Source organism: Neoarius graeffei, chromosome 3, assembly GCF_027579695.1.
Source record: "Neoarius graeffei isolate fNeoGra1 chromosome 3, fNeoGra1.pri, whole genome shotgun sequence".
NCBI classification, from domain to species: domain Eukaryota; kingdom Metazoa; phylum Chordata; class Actinopteri; order Siluriformes; family Ariidae; genus Neoarius; species Neoarius graeffei.
In genome coordinates this window covers 85,123,799-85,141,722 of record NC_083571.1, presented here as the reverse complement: position 1 = coordinate 85,141,722, position 17,924 = coordinate 85,123,799, and the positions used below count along the sequence as shown (strand labels likewise).

The following is a 17,924-nucleotide window of genomic DNA, read 5'->3' as shown; positions in this document are numbered from 1 at the left end:
GAAACTAGGAAATCTTCCCGCAAGTTCCTTTCAGCACCGAGATGTCGCCCGGGATTGGTTGGCGAGTGTGTGACGTTATTGTTTTCTTTACCCTTAGGCAGCCTCTCACGTTACTGCCTGAGGGACAGGGAGAAAACCACCGGGAAAGATTTTAAAACAAACACAAGTTGGAAGATGACCATAAAATACTCGATAGTTACGATATAATAATTTTATGTATCTCACACAGAATTTTTGGCGATATATCAAGTATATTCGATATATCGCACAGCCCTAACTTCAGTTCTCCTTTAACATTGTAAGTTTAATATTGTCCTGGTAATGTGTCTTATCAGTATCAATAATTTATTTAAAAAAAAAAAAAAACTTTAGTCTTGCATTAGCATGTAATGCGTTTTGGTCAAGTGTACAGAAAAGGGGCGTGGCTGGATATACATATGCCCGGTGAAATGTAACCAAATTGTCTTGGCCAGCCCCAGGGTCCCATCCGCATCCCATCATTGCTGAGGAGTGTGCTCCCATCACCCAATCAAGCATCCAGCCAGAGCAGGTCATGATATTTTTTAACCATATTAACATGCCATTGTTGTGTGTTATGCCTGATGTCAAGACTCTCGTCTCTGCGAGCCTACCACACAGATTTAATACTTGTCGTTTTTAGGGCATACCTAACAACCTGTGTTTTCTCTCTCCCCCCCCCCAGTCTGTCCCTCTGAGTTACATGTTGGTCCTGAGATTAAGATGCTGACCTCTTCTGCCCCTCGGACCTGCCTGATCCATCCTGGTGCCGTGTCTGGTTGGAGTCTCATCGCATCGCTCCTGTGAAGGACGGCCCCATGAGGACAGTTGAAAGTTACACCTGGAAGACGCCCTGGACTCTTAAAGCCAATTTATGCTGACAACCCAGTCCTCGCAGACGGCGTCGCAGATAGCGTCTGCGTAGCCCCCCACCTTCGCAGACGCTCTGCGCGCACCTCCCAAAAATTGTGACCACCGCAGAAGCCTCGCAGACAGCGTCGCAGACAAGAGGGCTCTGATTGGTCCACTCTACATCTGCTGTACACACACTTCCACTTCCCTACTTTGGTTTGTTTTCACGACCGCCATTTTTAAAAACACGAGCGAAGATGGAGCAGCACGAAGAGCGGTTGATCGAGGAAGTACGTACATCTATACGACTCCTAGTCATTATAAAAGTAACCGGAGGATAAAACACTCCACTAACCACACCCACCAACTACTCCTAGCGATTTCGCGACTTCGCGCCCCCTTGCGTTGTGGCGGTGAATAACATCGCGCACGCCTATTACTCCCCGCTCAACAATAAATTACAACTGTCTGCGAAAAGCTATCTGCGAAAGCCTTGTTGCAAGAGCATGCAGAGGCCTTTACAGTAATGCTTTATGGATGAGGACTACAGTTGACTTGCTAACTTTAGGACTGCAGTTGTCATGAACAGTTTTGCACTCAAGTTTCCATCAGTGAAGAGTTACATCAACGAAACTGACTTCATGTTAAAACTGTTATAGTCATGCTGTCTGTTGTTGCCCAAATGAGGATGGGTTCCCTTTTGAGTCTGGTTCCTCTCGAGGTTTCTTCCTCATGTCGTCTGAGGGAGTTTTTCCTTGCCACCGTCGCCGCAGGCTTCCTCATTGGGGATAGATTAGGGATAAAATTAGCTCATGTTTAAAGTCGTTCAAATTCTGTAAAGCTGCTTTGCGACAATGTCTACTGTTAAAAGCATCATGGACATGTTGGGGGGGGGGGGGGGGGGGATAAAAAAAAAAAATTTAATAATACCCGTTATGAGGTGGCTGTCACTGCTGTAGCATTAGTATTTCATCTATATTATTAATTATCTGATAAGGTCGGGAATGCCTACAAAACTGAAGTCAGGACTGTAAATAAACTTTAGCTGTAACTAAGCTCACTATAAACCTGAAACGAACTACTCGTGCATGTGCTCTATGCTGAACAGAAACAGAGATGGGATTTATTTAAAAAAAAATAAGCTGAAAGGAAAATGCATATTTCAAAACCATTTATCTTTGTCAATCTTAAAAGGTGCAGGCACCACATGTTCCATCAGGCATTTCAAAAATCATCCAACTTGATAGCGATCAGTTCACGGTTTCTGACACCATCAATCCAAACTGGAATAAGTTCTTGTGCCTAAACCATATCCACCGAAGACCTTCATACAAGTTTAATAAAACTTTATAATAAATACAGAGATACAGCTGTAACAAAAGAACCGCTCCAGAGCTGAAGGCTGGAAGATCAGTGGTCTGAAGGTGAGAAGGAAATGGACGCAAACAAAAGAAGAGCATCTAACGAGAGGAGATGGCTGAAGGTCTGCTGTCTTTTAAACAGCATTAAAGATTAAAATTATTTTCCAGAGGTTTCTCCTGGACTGGACTGTAGTCACCCCCACCGCCCCACCCCAATATTACCATTATGTTCCTTTAGAACATAGGTGGCCAACCCGCGGCTCGCGAGCCACATGCGGCTCTTTGCCTGGCGTCATGCGGCTCTCACCTTCACGTCCAAGTTGGAGTTCGTTTGTGGTTTTATGTGCGTTTTCGCTTCACTGCAGTTAATTACGGTTATTTTATTAAAGGTGCTTCGCTTGGTTTCATTACGGTATTTTCACATCATGACAAATGCGCAGGTGCGTGAGATATGCTAAATTTCAGATCTCAAAATGGCAGGGAAAAAAATGCACTTCAAAAAGAAAATATGAAGATGAAAACAGGACGTTTTTAACAGAGTGGGAGGATTTATATTTTTTCGTTGAACGTTATGGCAAGCCATTCTGCCTTCTATGTCAGTCGTCATTGTCGCATTTCAAGGCTTCAAATCTTCAGCGTCACTTCAGCTCACTACATGCTAAAATCGACCAGGACTTTCCGAAAGGGAGTGAACTTCGTAAACACAAGTTAATCACGTTAAAAAGTCAATCACAAAAGCAGGTACAGCTCTTCAAAAAGTTTACAAAACAGAGAAAGTAACACATACTGTTTGAGGAAATTAAATTAGCACTTTGTAATTTCCATTTTCCGACTGACTGTATTTATTTGAATACTTATTTATTTGAATGCAGGTCTTGTGCAGGTCATGCAATTGAGAATTCAAGCTGAATCAAAATGGCTTTTGCATTTTCGATGTTAAACAGGTAACTCCAAAACGCACTAGAATACAGGAAATTGCATCTAAGAAATCCAAAATTTTTCGGGAGAGGACCCCGGAACCCCCCCAATGGGGGGAATCCCCACATATCAACAATGTCTGCCTTTGTGCCCCACCTACAATTTTCTTCACCAGTCGCCACTGTTGAAAATGACTGGCCTGTGGTCTTGGTACTGCAGTAAATGTATCATTATCATGTTGGTGTGGGGCATTGGTTAAGTTGGAGTGTGACATCAATGTGGCTGTGTGTGTGTGTGTGTGTGTCCGCGCGCAGAAGGAAGGGTAATATTTGTGTGCCCATGTTCATGTGCCGATGTGGCTCTTTGCCGTAACACAGTAAGAATTGTGGCTCTTGGGCTCCGACTGGTTGGCCACCCCTGCTTTAGAACAAGAACGAATATTCTCTCATCAGCACTGTGATGTACTTCAGTGACATTAACTTCAATATGCATCGTACTTAAATACTTGATACGGATTTACAGTTTGTCCATTTTGCCAAGACGGCCTTTGTTTACTCCACCGACATTAAACTTACAGCAGAATTTACTTTTGAACTCGAGTCGTGACCGCCAAAGTAGAAGCAGCTGGAATTACAACACCGTTCTGTTACAAAGCAGGACATGAGGTGATGGTGTGTGGATCAACGTTCTGACATCTGAAGTTCCCTTCAAATGAAGACGTTGCATGATTTTCTATAATTAAAAATTCCTTATCATAAGCGCCACTTTCATCATGAATTGCTGAGATGACATTATGGCCTGATACGAGCTTATAACTCTTCTGAGGAGATTTATGAAGGTTACTCAGTGTTCTCCACTTTTCAAAAATAAAAGGTGGTGGCGGGGGTTTGGGGGTCAGGGGGACGAAGCTGACGGACTTTGGGCTTTTTTGACCGTGAAACTGGCCGATAAATGGATAGGAAATGCTAAATCATTTTACAAAAAAATTCACACTTACTGTACATATCAATGTGAGACTCATTTGACATTTCAGTTGAGACTGTTGCACATCCCTGAATTAATTGTATTTTTTTCTGTGAGAAAAATAAATGAACTTCCATGCATAAAATACCCAATTACAATAAATGCATACATTTTTTACAATACACATAAGGTTAACTGGGTGAAACCACTCCAATCCATGCACGAGCTGGTGGGCGTGCCCGTGACTGGCACTACAAAGCTCTGGAGTTCGGGTCCTTTGACCCAGGAACCCACAAGTCCTGCAGTAAACAACCACAGGGAAGCAACGGGAAAATGCAGCTCTCGCCTACACAATCACAGATACGTAAAATAAAAGACCTGAACTAGTGTGCGCGCGCTGTTATATGATTACTGTAACTGTGTATCGTCAGAAAAGACTATAGATAAGCGTAACCGTTGCGCAATAACGCTACAAACACCCGCAAAGTTATTTAGCTGCTGGCTAGCTGCAGCTTCCAGCGTTACTATGCGTCAGTGTAGTGTAATGCTAGCCTGGGAAATCCCATGCTGCTTTGCACAATCGTTCCGATCTGAAAAGACAGCATGGAAACTATGGTCTAAAGGCTCGCCGGAGTTAGGGAGCCAATCAGAGAGTGGGGAGGGGTGGAAAGACGGTGACGCGTACTACTCGACAAACGGAAGCTTGTAGTTTATTTGGGACTGTTTACGGATCACATTTAACATGGCGGCGAGCGATACAAGCCAAACTTTCGATCAGCTTCTCTCATATTTGTCTTGCACAAACGGCAGTAATCGTTCGGTGCCATTGTTTTCCTATTTTTGTTTTGCCTTCTCTTTCTCTTTCCTTCTCTTCTTCGTCGCTCTAACTACGTCACCGGGTACAACTGCCATGATTGGCCATGGGCTACGTATACGCCAAATGATAGACATTCGCAACGCCCAATAAACGGCCGTTGACAATCGTAAACCACACCTCCCCTACGAGAAATTCAATAGGCGGATTCCAGACCATATTTCACTTGTGATATGGTCTGGTGTTAACCAGACTAGTGTAACGCAGGGATAGACCTCAATCTGCAGAGCTCTGTGTCACAATCTGTATGCAGCCGGCTGGATGGTTTTCTATTCCAATCGCGTGGCCACTTCAGGTAGCTCTGTATGCATTCGTTTAATGGTCTTCTGCATGTTAAATCGTTACAAAATTATAATAAAGCGAATACTTGATTTATTTGGTGTATACTGATGAAGTTACTTTTTTTGGCCAAGGGAAGGGCGGCGGGCCAGAATTATAACGTGGCACTGCGCCACTTTAAAAGCGCCCGTGCTCACAAGTACATTTCAACAGTGAAAACTTTCAAGATTAGCAGTAGTAGTATATAAATGATAACCGACATCTCAGAAAAGCATGTTGTGACATTTTTCCACAGTAACGATATCTGGTCACATCACCCAGCCCTAATCAGGAGACAATAACGCTACGTTCACACTGCAAGGCTTAATGCTCAATTCCGATTTTTTTGTGAAATCCGATTTTTTTGTGAGGTCGTTCACATTAACAAATATATGCGACTTGTATGTGATCCTCAGTATGAACGAAAAGCGACCTAAAAGTGTTCCGCATGCGCATTGCAGGATACGACGACGTCACACGCAGTGAGCATGGCCAGTGTTTACGGAAGTAAAACCGCCCCGGTTGCGGTATGACCCATCCAATCTAGCTTGAATAGCTGCATCCCCCCAAATGGAAATCAGCTCCCTAACCTCTGCGTCCTTCCATTGAGAAGATTCAGAACCTTCACAGCCCGAAGCGTCCCTCGCATTGTCATGCGCAGGGGCGCAGTTACGTTTTTTGAACTGGGGGGGACAAAGCTGCCAGCAAACCAACCCCAACATGCCTGTCAGACTTGTTGTGGGTTACCATAGCAACCAAGCTCGAGCTCGCAACCTGTGCAGTCTGCGCAGCTCAACCAACCGAATATCAGTCTTTGTTTTGTTTTATGTGAATTGTTGCAACTATGTATACACTGCTGTGCACCTCAATAAACCGAATGGTAATTAGTCTTTTGATTTTTCCGTGAGGTTTGCCTTATGCAAAGTGGGGGGGACCGAGCAAGGTAAATTTAAATCTGGGTGGGACGAGTCCCCCCCTCTATCTGCGCCCGTGATTATGCGCCATGTTGTTGTAACTTTTGAGAGACCCGCCGCCTACTTCAGCGCAGAATAGTGACGTTTGTGGCTTGTTGATGACATGTAAGTCGGATGAATGCGACCTGGCGGTTCAGACTGAAGTCGCATATGAAAAGAGCGGATAGGAATCGGAATTAGGACCACATATCCAAACGGCCTGGGTCGGATTTGAAAAAAATCGGATCTGTGTCGTTCATATTGTCAATAAAAGATCGGATACAGGTCACATATGGGCGAAAAGATCGGATTTGAGTCACTTCAGCCTGCAGTGTGAACGTAGCCTAAGATAAGTCTGAAACTGATAAACCACCAGTGCCTTCTGTTAAACTTACTCAACCTCTTCTGTTCTTTCTACACTATTCTGCGTCTCCATTTCAGACGAACACAGCAGATGCAAAACACCAGTTTCTGTTTTGCGATGTCTCGAAATCAATAACGCCAGCATTAGTCCGAGGATCAGTCCAATAACCGCAGGTCTGTATGTGTGCCAGTGGAATATGATTAGAGATCTCGAACACAAGCAAGTGAAAAAGCAAAAGATAAAGAAGGGGGGGGGGGAAAAAAAAAAAAGGAAGGAGATGGGGCTGTTCCAGAGGGCAATAAAAACCCATGTCCTGTACATACACACAAGCACATTCACGAGTGTGTAGAGAACCCGAACAGAATGTACGAAGTAAGAGCACTTCGCTTGTGCAAGCACTGAGATATACGAGTGCTATAAAGCATGGTCATAAACTTACTGTTTATCAAGACTCTCCCTCTCATATGCAAATCAAACAATCATATCATTAACCAAACAAACACAAGAGAGACAATAGCGATAATGTGCCTCGGAGTAAAGAAGACGAAGTAATGCCCAGTTTCTGAATCCACACACACTTCTCCGAGAGTGAACCAGGAGAGAAATCGACTAAACTGACCTTCCACGCCACTTAACCCCCCAGCTCATATTCTCCGAAACATCACTCTACATTCTCCAGATCATCTAATATCCCTATATCATTTAAAGTACCCATTGCTGAAGACTCGATACTCCGAGAGAATCACTAACATTCAGCCACACTTCTTAAAAAAAGGTAACTCCGTCCATACGGACTTTAAAGGCACAGTTAGAAGAATGATGAGCTTCTAACGCAAGTGTCCTTGATTGGCTGTTGGTCAGCGTTACAGAAAACGGTGCTTTCGAAATAAGTTTCATCAGTAGAAAAAAAAAATTTCCTGAAACTATTCCAACATTTTATAACGTACCCATTCTGAATGCACACTCACCAGCCACTTTATTAGAAACACCCACACCTGCTGTTTGACGCAGTTCTCTAATCAGTCAGTCAATCGCTTGACAGCAGAACAAGGCATAAAACCACACAGATACAAATCAAGAGCTTCAGTTAATCTTCACTTCCAACAAACATCAGAATGGGAAAAAATTATGATCTCCGTGGCATGGGTGTTGGTGCCAGATGGACTGGTTTGAGTATTTCAGAAACTGCTGATCTCCTGGGATTCTCTCTCTCTCTCTCTCACACACACACACACACACGTCTCTAGAGTTTACACAGAATGGTGTGAAAAAGGAAAAGAAAAAAAAAAGCCTGAGTGCTCTGAGAGTACAATATCCCCTGCTGGCAACTGTGCCATACCTCTGGTAAAGTGCGACTGGATTGAACAAAATTGCAACATGCGTACTACTGACATACAACAAAGAATCCTGTCAAGTTTCGTGAAATTCCTTCAAAATTGTGAGAGGAGTCGATTTCAGAAGGCGAGTACTCTTCCCGGGACGGACATCGCCACGGCATAATCCCCCTTTGGGCCTTTCGGTCAACGGGGGATTTATAAATAAACAAATAAATAAATAAATAGATAAATAGAATACCACGGTTGTGAGAGAAGTTGATTTCAGACTGCAAGATGAAATTGCCAATGTAAAGTTTGTTAATAATCAAGGGCATAACTCTGGCAAAATGTAACCGAATTGAACAAAATTAGAATACGTGTAGTGCAGACATACAACAATGCCTCTAAAAATTGAGAGAGGAGTCGATTTCAGAAGGAACTAGATAGAACTCAATGCCAACTGCGTCGATGGGGATGCCTCCGCCCGGTAGACTGCACACCTTATTAAGTTGTGATTTGGGGATGGACATTTGACCTCACAGTAATCCTGACCTGGTGAAATTACTTGTATTAGCCTTGGACATACTGTGTTCACGAGGTTTTCGGACAGACATTTGACCTCCGTGACCTTGACCTTAGACCTTTTGATCTGAAAATCTAATCAGTTCTGGTGAAATTCCTTTCATTAGCCTTCGAGATATCGCATTCACAAGGTTTCGGGACGTGCACACGGACAACCCGAAAACAATGCCTCCTGTACCTAATGCCGCTTTTCCACTACCAACGCGGCTGAGTCGGGCTGAGCCGTGCTGAGTCGAGCTGAGCGGGGCTGTTGGAGTTGCATTTCGACTACAACCGCGCTGAACCGTGCTGGCTGGAAGTGGGTGGACACATTGGGTGGAGTTAGCGAAAGTGGGTGGATGTCACGTGATGTCGTTAGGCGGCACAAACAGTGACATCAGTGACCTTTTAAGCGGTAGTCTCACGACCCGGATAGTAAACAATAAACATGGAGGACATGGAGTCGTTAGTGTTGCTGGTCTTGGTGCTGTGGCTTGTTGTCACCGACAACGCCAACAGATACTGGCAAGAGCGTATAGATGAGGCGAGACGCATAAGGCTTCAGAAATTCTCGTAATTCTTCTTCTTCCGGGTTTACGGTGTTTACAGATCCCAGCGCGCTCGCGGGGCGTGTGTGGGCATGTGAGGACACTCCTCCTCACCAATCAGTGCACAGGGGAGTGTCTGCTCATGCCCCTAGCCTCACTCGGCTCGGTTTGGCTCGCTTCAGCCCCACTCCAAAACCGTGCAAGTTTTGGGTGCTAAGCAGGGCTGAAGCGAGCTGAGTCGTGCTGCTCTAAGGTAGTCGAAACGCGAGCCATGTCAGGCTGAAGTGAGCTGAAAAAGGGTAGTGGAAAAGGGCCATTACAGTGGCAGAGGCATAAAAACGCACTTGTGAAATTGTCAAATTATAAGTTTTGTTAATCAAGGGCTGTAACTCTGGTAAAAAATGTGACCAAATTGCAAGGTGCGTATTACCGACAAAGAATCCTGCCAAGTTTTGTGAAACTCCTCCAAAAATTGTGAGACAAGTTCATTTCAGAATGAGAGCACCCTTCCCGGGACGGACAGACATCGCCACAACACAATCCCCCTTCGGACCTTTCGGCCAGCGAGGGGTTTATAAATAAATAAATCTGAGTGAGCAAAAGTTCTGTGGGTAGAAACATCTTGTTGATAAGAGTATTCCTCTGGTCAGAGGAAAATGGCCAGATTGGTTTGGGCTGCCAGGAAGGATACAGCAACCCATAGCAACTCTTTACAACCGTGGTGAGCAGAAAAGCATCTCAGCATGCAACAGCAGAAGACCACACTGGGTTCCACTCCTGCCAGCCAAGAACAGAAATCTTAGAATCAAAAACAAGTTCCGATGACCGTGGCCCGTGAGTGTATTTGTTTCAAGGGCTGAATATTGTTAGGCCAAAAAAAAAATATATATATATGTTTCAGGTAACATGAAATACTAAAATAAGGTCGGTAGGTAGGAAAAAGTTTTTTTTTCTCTTAATTTTTTTTTTATTTTGTTCGAAAAAATTAACACAAAGTAAACATCTTACAAAATAGTATTTTGGCACAGAATCCTTTATACCACACATAATAAAATAAGTGTTTTAAATCTTTAAACGAATTTTTTTTTAAAAAATAATCGCTAGAGTTCGAGTTATGATCTACGGAAGCGTATTGCTGCCACACAAAAAAAAAATTGGTTTAGAATCAAGTAATTACGTGAAAAGATATTGTTAACAAAGTTAAAGTTTTTACAATATATTTATCATGTAATAACATCACGTAATCTCATGATACGAAATTATCACGTTATTTCATGATATTTTCATGTAATAACGTGAAAACACCTTATCAAGAAATAACGTGAAAATAACGTCCTAGGCTAGGCTACTTCCATTAAAAGCAGACAGCCTAGCCTACTGTAGAACTTGGGTCGAGCAAAAACACCGAGCAAAAACATGGCTGAATCCTGAATGACTCCTATTTGTATAAATAGGGGACTACATAGGCGGCAAAACAGTGTTTTTCCCTGCCATGGAAGTGCACTTGTATACTGAAGAGGAAGCAATTTGCATTACAGCCGTGAATGAGGATTCAAAATGGCGGCTCGGCTCAGTTTTGCCTTCCTCCTTCAGTATACAAGTGCGCTTCCATGTTTATGCAGGAGGGCTGATAGAAGTGGCGAAACATTTGACTTTTTATCGTTTCCTTCACAACTTGAATGCGTCGAAACAAAAAACGACAAACTAACGCCGCTTACACTAAAATATTGAGGGAAATTTGTAATAAAAACTTTACGGTCGACAATTTCAACGTGGAAATTCTCGATCGGTTGGGTTACCGGAAACACACTTTTTTTGGCCTTACTTTATTTCTGGATTGAGTGTAAGCAACACCGTTACTTGCATTCCCTTACAACCCAGCCCTGTTTATACGTCAAAAATGCAGCTGACCCGAGAACCAGCAAACCCCCTATGCAAAGCTAGAATGTAAAGTTATGCTACACGACAAGAGAACAGGCTTTTTATAAATAAATAAAGCGCTGCCTGAATATTCATGCAGAGCTGAAAGAGTTCCAAAGACTCCGCGTGAACACAAAATGAAAGGTCTTTCATTGCAACGTGCCGAGCCTCGTTACTTATTAGTCACAAATTAGATTACTCACTAACTGTTCATAGCTTTATAATGTCACGTTTGTAAAATGCCTTCTACACAACCACTGGAATCATCAGTGAAGAAAAGCAAACTGATGCCCAAATCTACTAAAAGTTCTCGAGTTTAACCTTGAATTTGGAGCAGACATCTGTTTTCTGTGTGGTGATGTTAGAGTTCTGGTGTTTCTAGGCCATCTACCCCACTGCCCCAAAATCCCCCAAACTGCTAGTGTGTTTATGCCGCGGCACAGCCGCATTATCGCACCTGATTGGTCAGGTGGTGTTCATTTTCTGGCTGGATCGCAAATCTTGTTGCTCGTCCGAATACATTATCGTTTCTACAGTAACGTCTTGTCAACTTGCTGTCATACAAGAGGTATAAACCTCTACGCTGTGATAGAAAAACAATCACTTCATACCAGCTTGCATCACATCTGGACATTGATTATTTTCCTATAACAGAACACCCTGGCCTGTTTTATTCATTATTCCCAAACGGATAAAGTTCAGTTTTTAATAAAATCCTGAACACATGGTCTGACTACAATTCCAGCTCAGTAAACAAAAATAAGTTAAGGCCAAAAAAAAAAAAAGTGTGTTTTTCCGGTTACCCAACCGACCCTAAACTTTTTTTTTTCCCCCAGTCGTGACTTTTACATATAACCCAACCGCGTGAACCGTTAGTTTGTGTCACTCACTGGGAAAATCAGGGCTTTCCACAAGCGCCGGCTGCCGGCCATACAGCCGACTACACAATTAAGTCCAGCCTGCTACTTTAATGACTTATTTTTGTAGCCCACAGGCTCTAAATATTAAATTTTCAATTTTAATAAAATTAAATGTTTATCTAACGGACTGACAATGATGTCAAACTGAACCGCACTCATTTAAGTAGTGATTCGCGCTGTTTGTACCGATAATAACCACAAATTCCCCGCAGACTTCGTTGATCAGGGGAGAGTAACTCATCCACGGCCCCGACATGCGGTGTGCGCACGCACTCGGCGGAGGCAGTAGTGTGTCGGGGACGGAACAGAAGCAGAGAGAACGCTTATTTTGTCTTTCACCTAGAGACATGATTCAAACTTTAAAACGGAGACAAAATTCTCCTGTGTGGATCTGGCATTCAACTTTTTTGCTAGGTTCTATACTTTTTGATCAGTCACAGATCAAACACCATGAGCACATCTGGAGAAATTCCGGCTTTATAATGGGGGTCTATGGCGTTACACACCAGTGGAGCTCAGGAGTTTAGAATGTCGGCAGCTTGAAAAAAAAAAAAGCTCTAACTTTCTCATTTAAACTGTTTTCTCAGCCACAATTTTCACTCTACACACAATTTTCTCAAAAGTTGTAGTCACACATTGTGTGAATCAAGACAAGTGTCTCCCTGAGCGATAGGATTTACAGTTTTTGAATGAGAAGCCTGAAAGTGAGGAGAGGACAGCCGCGCTCTCCCATAGACTCACATTATAAAACGTGGCAGCGCTTTTACTGCAAAATCAGAAAAGTCACTTGTTTTTAACTCGCTCTAGTGTCCACATTTTTTACACTAGGGACAAAAAAAATTACATTAAATGTGTACATGGGAGCCTTGTAGCACTTAATGTGAAAGAATTTTGTGAATAGCTCCTTCCGTTTCCGTGTAAATCAGCGTTGTTCGAGGAGAGGGAACTCTGAGAAAAAGCGCTCTTTGCTTGTTATATTGTGTCTTTTCCCTGCACCGTTACCAAGGCGACGAGCCGCACTCAGGGAGCAGAGAGGGGCGGGGCTGCTCTCTCTCTCTCATGGTGTATTGAGCGGTTATATTTACAGAAAAATTCATGTTAAAAGGTGTCTCATGCTGCATCAGATTCATCAGAAGGTGGTAACTCAGGTGACCTGCAAAGAAATTCATTATATTTTGTGAAATTATTCCTGTCTAAATATAGGTTATGGCAGCCATCTTGAAAAAAAAAAAAAAAAAGCCTGCCTACGGAGCACTTGCATGTGACGTCACAGCCGATCCAGATTGTGACAGACGCCATCTTGTCGGTCAAACGCCATATTCCGCCTTCTACTTCTGGTTCTACTTCTGCTTTTACTTCTACCTTTTCTTCTGGAAAACCCTACTATATACAATTCTACTACAACGGCTGCGGCTACAAGCTCTCCCTACCTGTGCACGTTTATGTTTTTTTGTGTGTATTTTTGCGTGTTGTTCGTCTGTACCGGACTTCAATATCCACTACAACCGTATGGACTTACTGGACATTGGTTTCCAGCAGAAAATGACGGTTTGTAGCGATTTCCATCGCATGCACAACATTCCGGACGAGATAGCGAGACCAGCAGGGTCTCCGTGGATTGTTATCGGAGGCAAAGCGAAGGAGGCGGCGACGGGAACGGAAGCAAAAGCGAGGCTGCAGAGCCGGCCTGTTGACTAAGCTCAGAAAACAGCCACTCAAACCTCCACTGCTAAGCCTCTACCTTTCCAACGCCAGATCCATGTAAACAAGACGGACGATTTGGAATTACAGCTGGAACTACCTTATTCTATAATCGGCTGGTCAGTGCTATACTCAATACTTAAGTGACTTACCCATCCAATGAGGATTCTTGTTTACAAGATGCCACATCTGAGTCGCTGACAAATCCTGAATTTCTGTAAAGATAACTGTCCAGAGATTTATAAGCACGCAGTGCTTCACCACTGAACAGCGAGGGAAAGTTAATGAGGTAATTATACACGTCTGGGTATTCCGCTGGCAGTTCAAAATCCGGTCGTTAAAACTCCATCCGGTAAGCCACAAGGGTCACTAATCTGTAGATCGTTTATTTTAGACATATATCTAGTTATCTGTTCATTAGAAAAATGAGCCGTGTAGTCCGTCGGTTGAAATTGATCCATTCTGTACACGAGTGCAGCAGTATTCAGCGGTGTTTTTGACCGACAAGATGGTGGTTGTGTACTTTCCGGTCATGTGACTGCAAGATCTCTACCGACCCTAGTTTTGAAATCTACGTAACTGGAAACACTTTTTTTTGGCCTAAAACGAGTTATGATCAGTCAGCCAGAGAGAGAGAGAGAGAGAGAGAGAGAGAGAGAGTGAAATGGATCTAAAACATCCTTCTGAGAGAGCCTAACATTTTGCATTACTCAGGGTACAGCACGGGACCCAAAACCAACAGCACATCAGTATCAGGCCAAGGACCAACACACAGCTGGCTCACTGCTCATTATCTAAAGCTGGCCGAATTATTATCAGCAAGACGTCCAGCTGAACGCTTTCCTGCGTCCTTGGTTTGTTTCCACAGACGCTAAAACTTGAGCCCTGTACACTCAGAGATGCGTACGGCAGACTATTATAAAACACACCCCATCTCGCACAGGTCTTTCAGTTCTTCCCGATCACCTTCATGTCAATGACAAGGTCACAAATATCAAGCAAGATCGGTGAAAACGCGCACCCAAACTAATGCTACATTCAATAAACTTGTAACCCATAGCTTCGGATATCCACCTACGGGGGGGACCTCCAAAGAAAACGCCCTCTTCCAGCTTAAACTCTGGACGGTTTCCTCAACCCAGAGTTCATAGCAGCTCTTCTTACCTCTGAATCACGGAAAGTATCACTCACTCAATCAATATACAGAAAAATTCTTCAAAGACTGCTCAGAGCCAGTGAAGGTGGATAGAATAACCTTGCACTCCGACTGGCTACTCTACTACTAGGCTATCAGCTCATATTCACCATGAGTAGAGGAAAAACAAAACGGTGGAGCATGTTGCTGAACCAACTGAGGACGAAATAAAAACTCAACTCGAAAACGAAACCCCAAAAGTATTTAAAAGAAATAGAAAGTACTAAAATAACAGTTCCCCTCCCCACACCCAATATCTCCTGTTCTACGCTCCAGCCCAGTTGGTGGCAGTTATGCACTTTTAAGTTGGTTTGCCAACCACCAAAAAAAAACCTTAAAGCATATACGCAGAGCCACGGCCTCACTTTGTTTATGAATGCCTTGAGACCTCAAGAATGGCACAGGAATAGTTTTAAGCGTTAACAATAAATCTAGTGTAGTAATTTTTACGATTAAAGTGATTCATATAGGTAGCGGTCTGAGTGAATGACCTTGACGTCCGTAACGTCACAGCAGGAAGTCTATCGGTCTCAGCGCCATTTCCGCAATATTAAAAACACAGAGCTGACCGCAAATCCAATCCTCCATTCTGAGCTAATTTATCGCCATGCCATGTAGATGTGTTGCTGGCCGGTGCAGCAACACAACAGAAGGTGGATTTACGTTGCATTCACGGCCCAAGGATGTTCAAACTGCAAAGATTTGGACGCATTTTGCAAGTTGTTCACAGGTACATTGGGCACCTACGAAGTGGTCTCTCCTCTGCTCTGCACAATTTTACTGAGGATTCATACGAAGCCTCTGATCTGTTGAGGAGCGTTGGCTACAAGCCTGTATTGAAAGAGGGTAATAATAATAATAATTAAATAAAACAAGTATTTATTTATTTTTAAAAAGGAAAGCGAGTTCAGTTGCACCAGTCTTCCTGGAGTGTGAGCCAAGGGTTGTTGCTAAAACCCGGGATCAAACAGGATGGGACATAATCACTCAGGCAGTGACCTCCCCGCGGCTGTTGCTAAAACCGGTGATGTCCCGTCCCAGGTTTTAGTAATTGCCTGAGCTGAGCAGTAATGGCGGAGTACTCACTATGGAGAAAATGGAAAAAAGAGCGGAGCAGCCGTCTGACTTGTGCGCTGGATATTGCTGCCATCTCACCCTTACGTGGATGAAGCGAATGAACGGAGAACTGAAAGTCAGATTGTTTCAAAACAATCGGCCACAAGATCGGCCTTCAAGAAGCGAGAACACAGACGGGTAAGCTCCAACTCATTTGGTTACATAACACTACTCGTGGTTTACCTGCATTTAGATTAATACATGTAACTTGTATTGTGCATTTAAGTTACAGATTATTTAATTTGCTTCAGAATGTGATTGTCTCAGTTCATCTGATTATTTAATTAGCCTTTTACGTTTTATCAGCGAAAATGCACGCATGTTGCATAAGTTATAACACCTATCCTGTTTTAATGAGAGTCAACCCACAATCAATGCAGTCAAATCAGTCTTAGTTGAGCAAGTCAGTTACGGTATTTCTTACTTTCACCATAAATTTTTATTTATATGACTTTGGTCTATAGCTGTCAAAGGCCTCGACCTTAAAAACAGTCACCGCTGTGACATCACGCACTCAGGGCTGGCTGGCTGGCTCAGCGGGGCAGCTTGAATGCCAACTTTGCAGTCGATTTTAACTCTCAAATATAGATTTTTTTTATTCCCATTTATGCAGCATACAAGAGTCAAGGATGGAGATACTATCCACTCAAATTTATTTAAAATTAAAGGTTCTGCGTATATCATTTAAAGAAGAGGTGCCCCAAAAAATACAAAAAAAAGGCAACAAAATCTGAAATGAAATTTGATAGTAAGAACATCTTTATTTTTTAATAATTATAGCATTTTTTTACAAATTGCTTCTGTCATTTCGCCGGTTTGTTTACATTCGAAGCGGAAATTATTTAGTCGGACATTTTGTATCAAGTTATTTATCGAATTTGCAAAAAATTTAAAAATGCTCCGTAACTCAAAATCCAGTGAATGTGGATAGAATAACAGTTATTCCACTCAATCTCATCGTACATGGATTATAACCGACTCTGCGCTATGCACCTCGTCAGCTATCGGCTCGTGTAGAACAGTTCACGATAGAGATTTGAGGAGGAAAATGTACATCAGTCAGCACAGACAGCTGACTAGATTTTGGCTTTTAAAAAAAATAAAATAAAAATATTCAACAGTGGCGTCTGCTGTTTTGTAGCTCGAAAATTACATAATTCCGAGTTCCCAGTTCTGGGGTAAGCCATACGCAGTGATAACTCCTTTCCAGATTTTTTTCCTCCTGAAAATTTGCTCTTGCAGCTTTTAATTTTACGAGGCCACCATGAGGAAGAGGGCTGAAGGCAGGACAGAGCAGATAACCACATGCTCCACTTATGGCCCGCATAATGAATAAATAACGGCCTGACATAAACACACACGGTGATGGTAAGAAACATGTGACCTTCTCCGAGCTCAGTAGAGATTTTCTGCCAGAACACTACGCTCTGCCCAGAACTGTAGGCTTTGTCTTTCTGCCTGACTCGGCTTTTCGTTCTCTCTTCACTATGAAGACTGAACGGCAGATGAGGGCTCTGTGCGCTGGGAACAATTAACCCTTGCAGATGCGACAAGCAGGAGCTGTTTGGAGCTCTGGGAATGTTGGCTCGTGTGAGAGAGGTGGGAGGTTTGGCTGTGAGGCCGTTCCTACGATCATGTACCATCAGAACAAAGCGCACCTTTGAGCAGAAGTGAAGAGAGCAGGATTTATTCCAACGGTCTCCTTATCGCTCAAAAAATAAGGATCATGTGAGATTTGGATTCTCAGTATATACACTACCGTTCAAAAGTTTGCGGTCACTTTGAAATGTCCTTATTTTTGAAAGAAAAGCACTGTTCTTTTCAATGAAGATCACTTTAAAGACCCACGGACAACTTTTTACACCACGTAATATGTATATTTGTTTTATTGCTGTATTGTGAAATAAAATATCCAAAACTCAACTTGAATAAAGGGTCGTCTTTGTAGAAATTCAAGAATTTCAGAGCCGATTTTGTGCTTTTTGCCCCGGCTTCTACAAGCGCCATGAGCCATTTGCCCGTTTTT

The 17,924-nt window shown here is 43.0% G+C and overlaps 1 protein-coding gene across 7 annotated transcripts in view; it reads right to left on the bottom strand.

Moving 5' to 3' along the window:
• suco (SUN domain containing ossification factor) overlaps positions 1-17,924 on the bottom strand; it is a 192,317-nt gene that overhangs the window by 163,324 nt on the left and 11,069 nt on the right. The window lies entirely within an intron of this gene.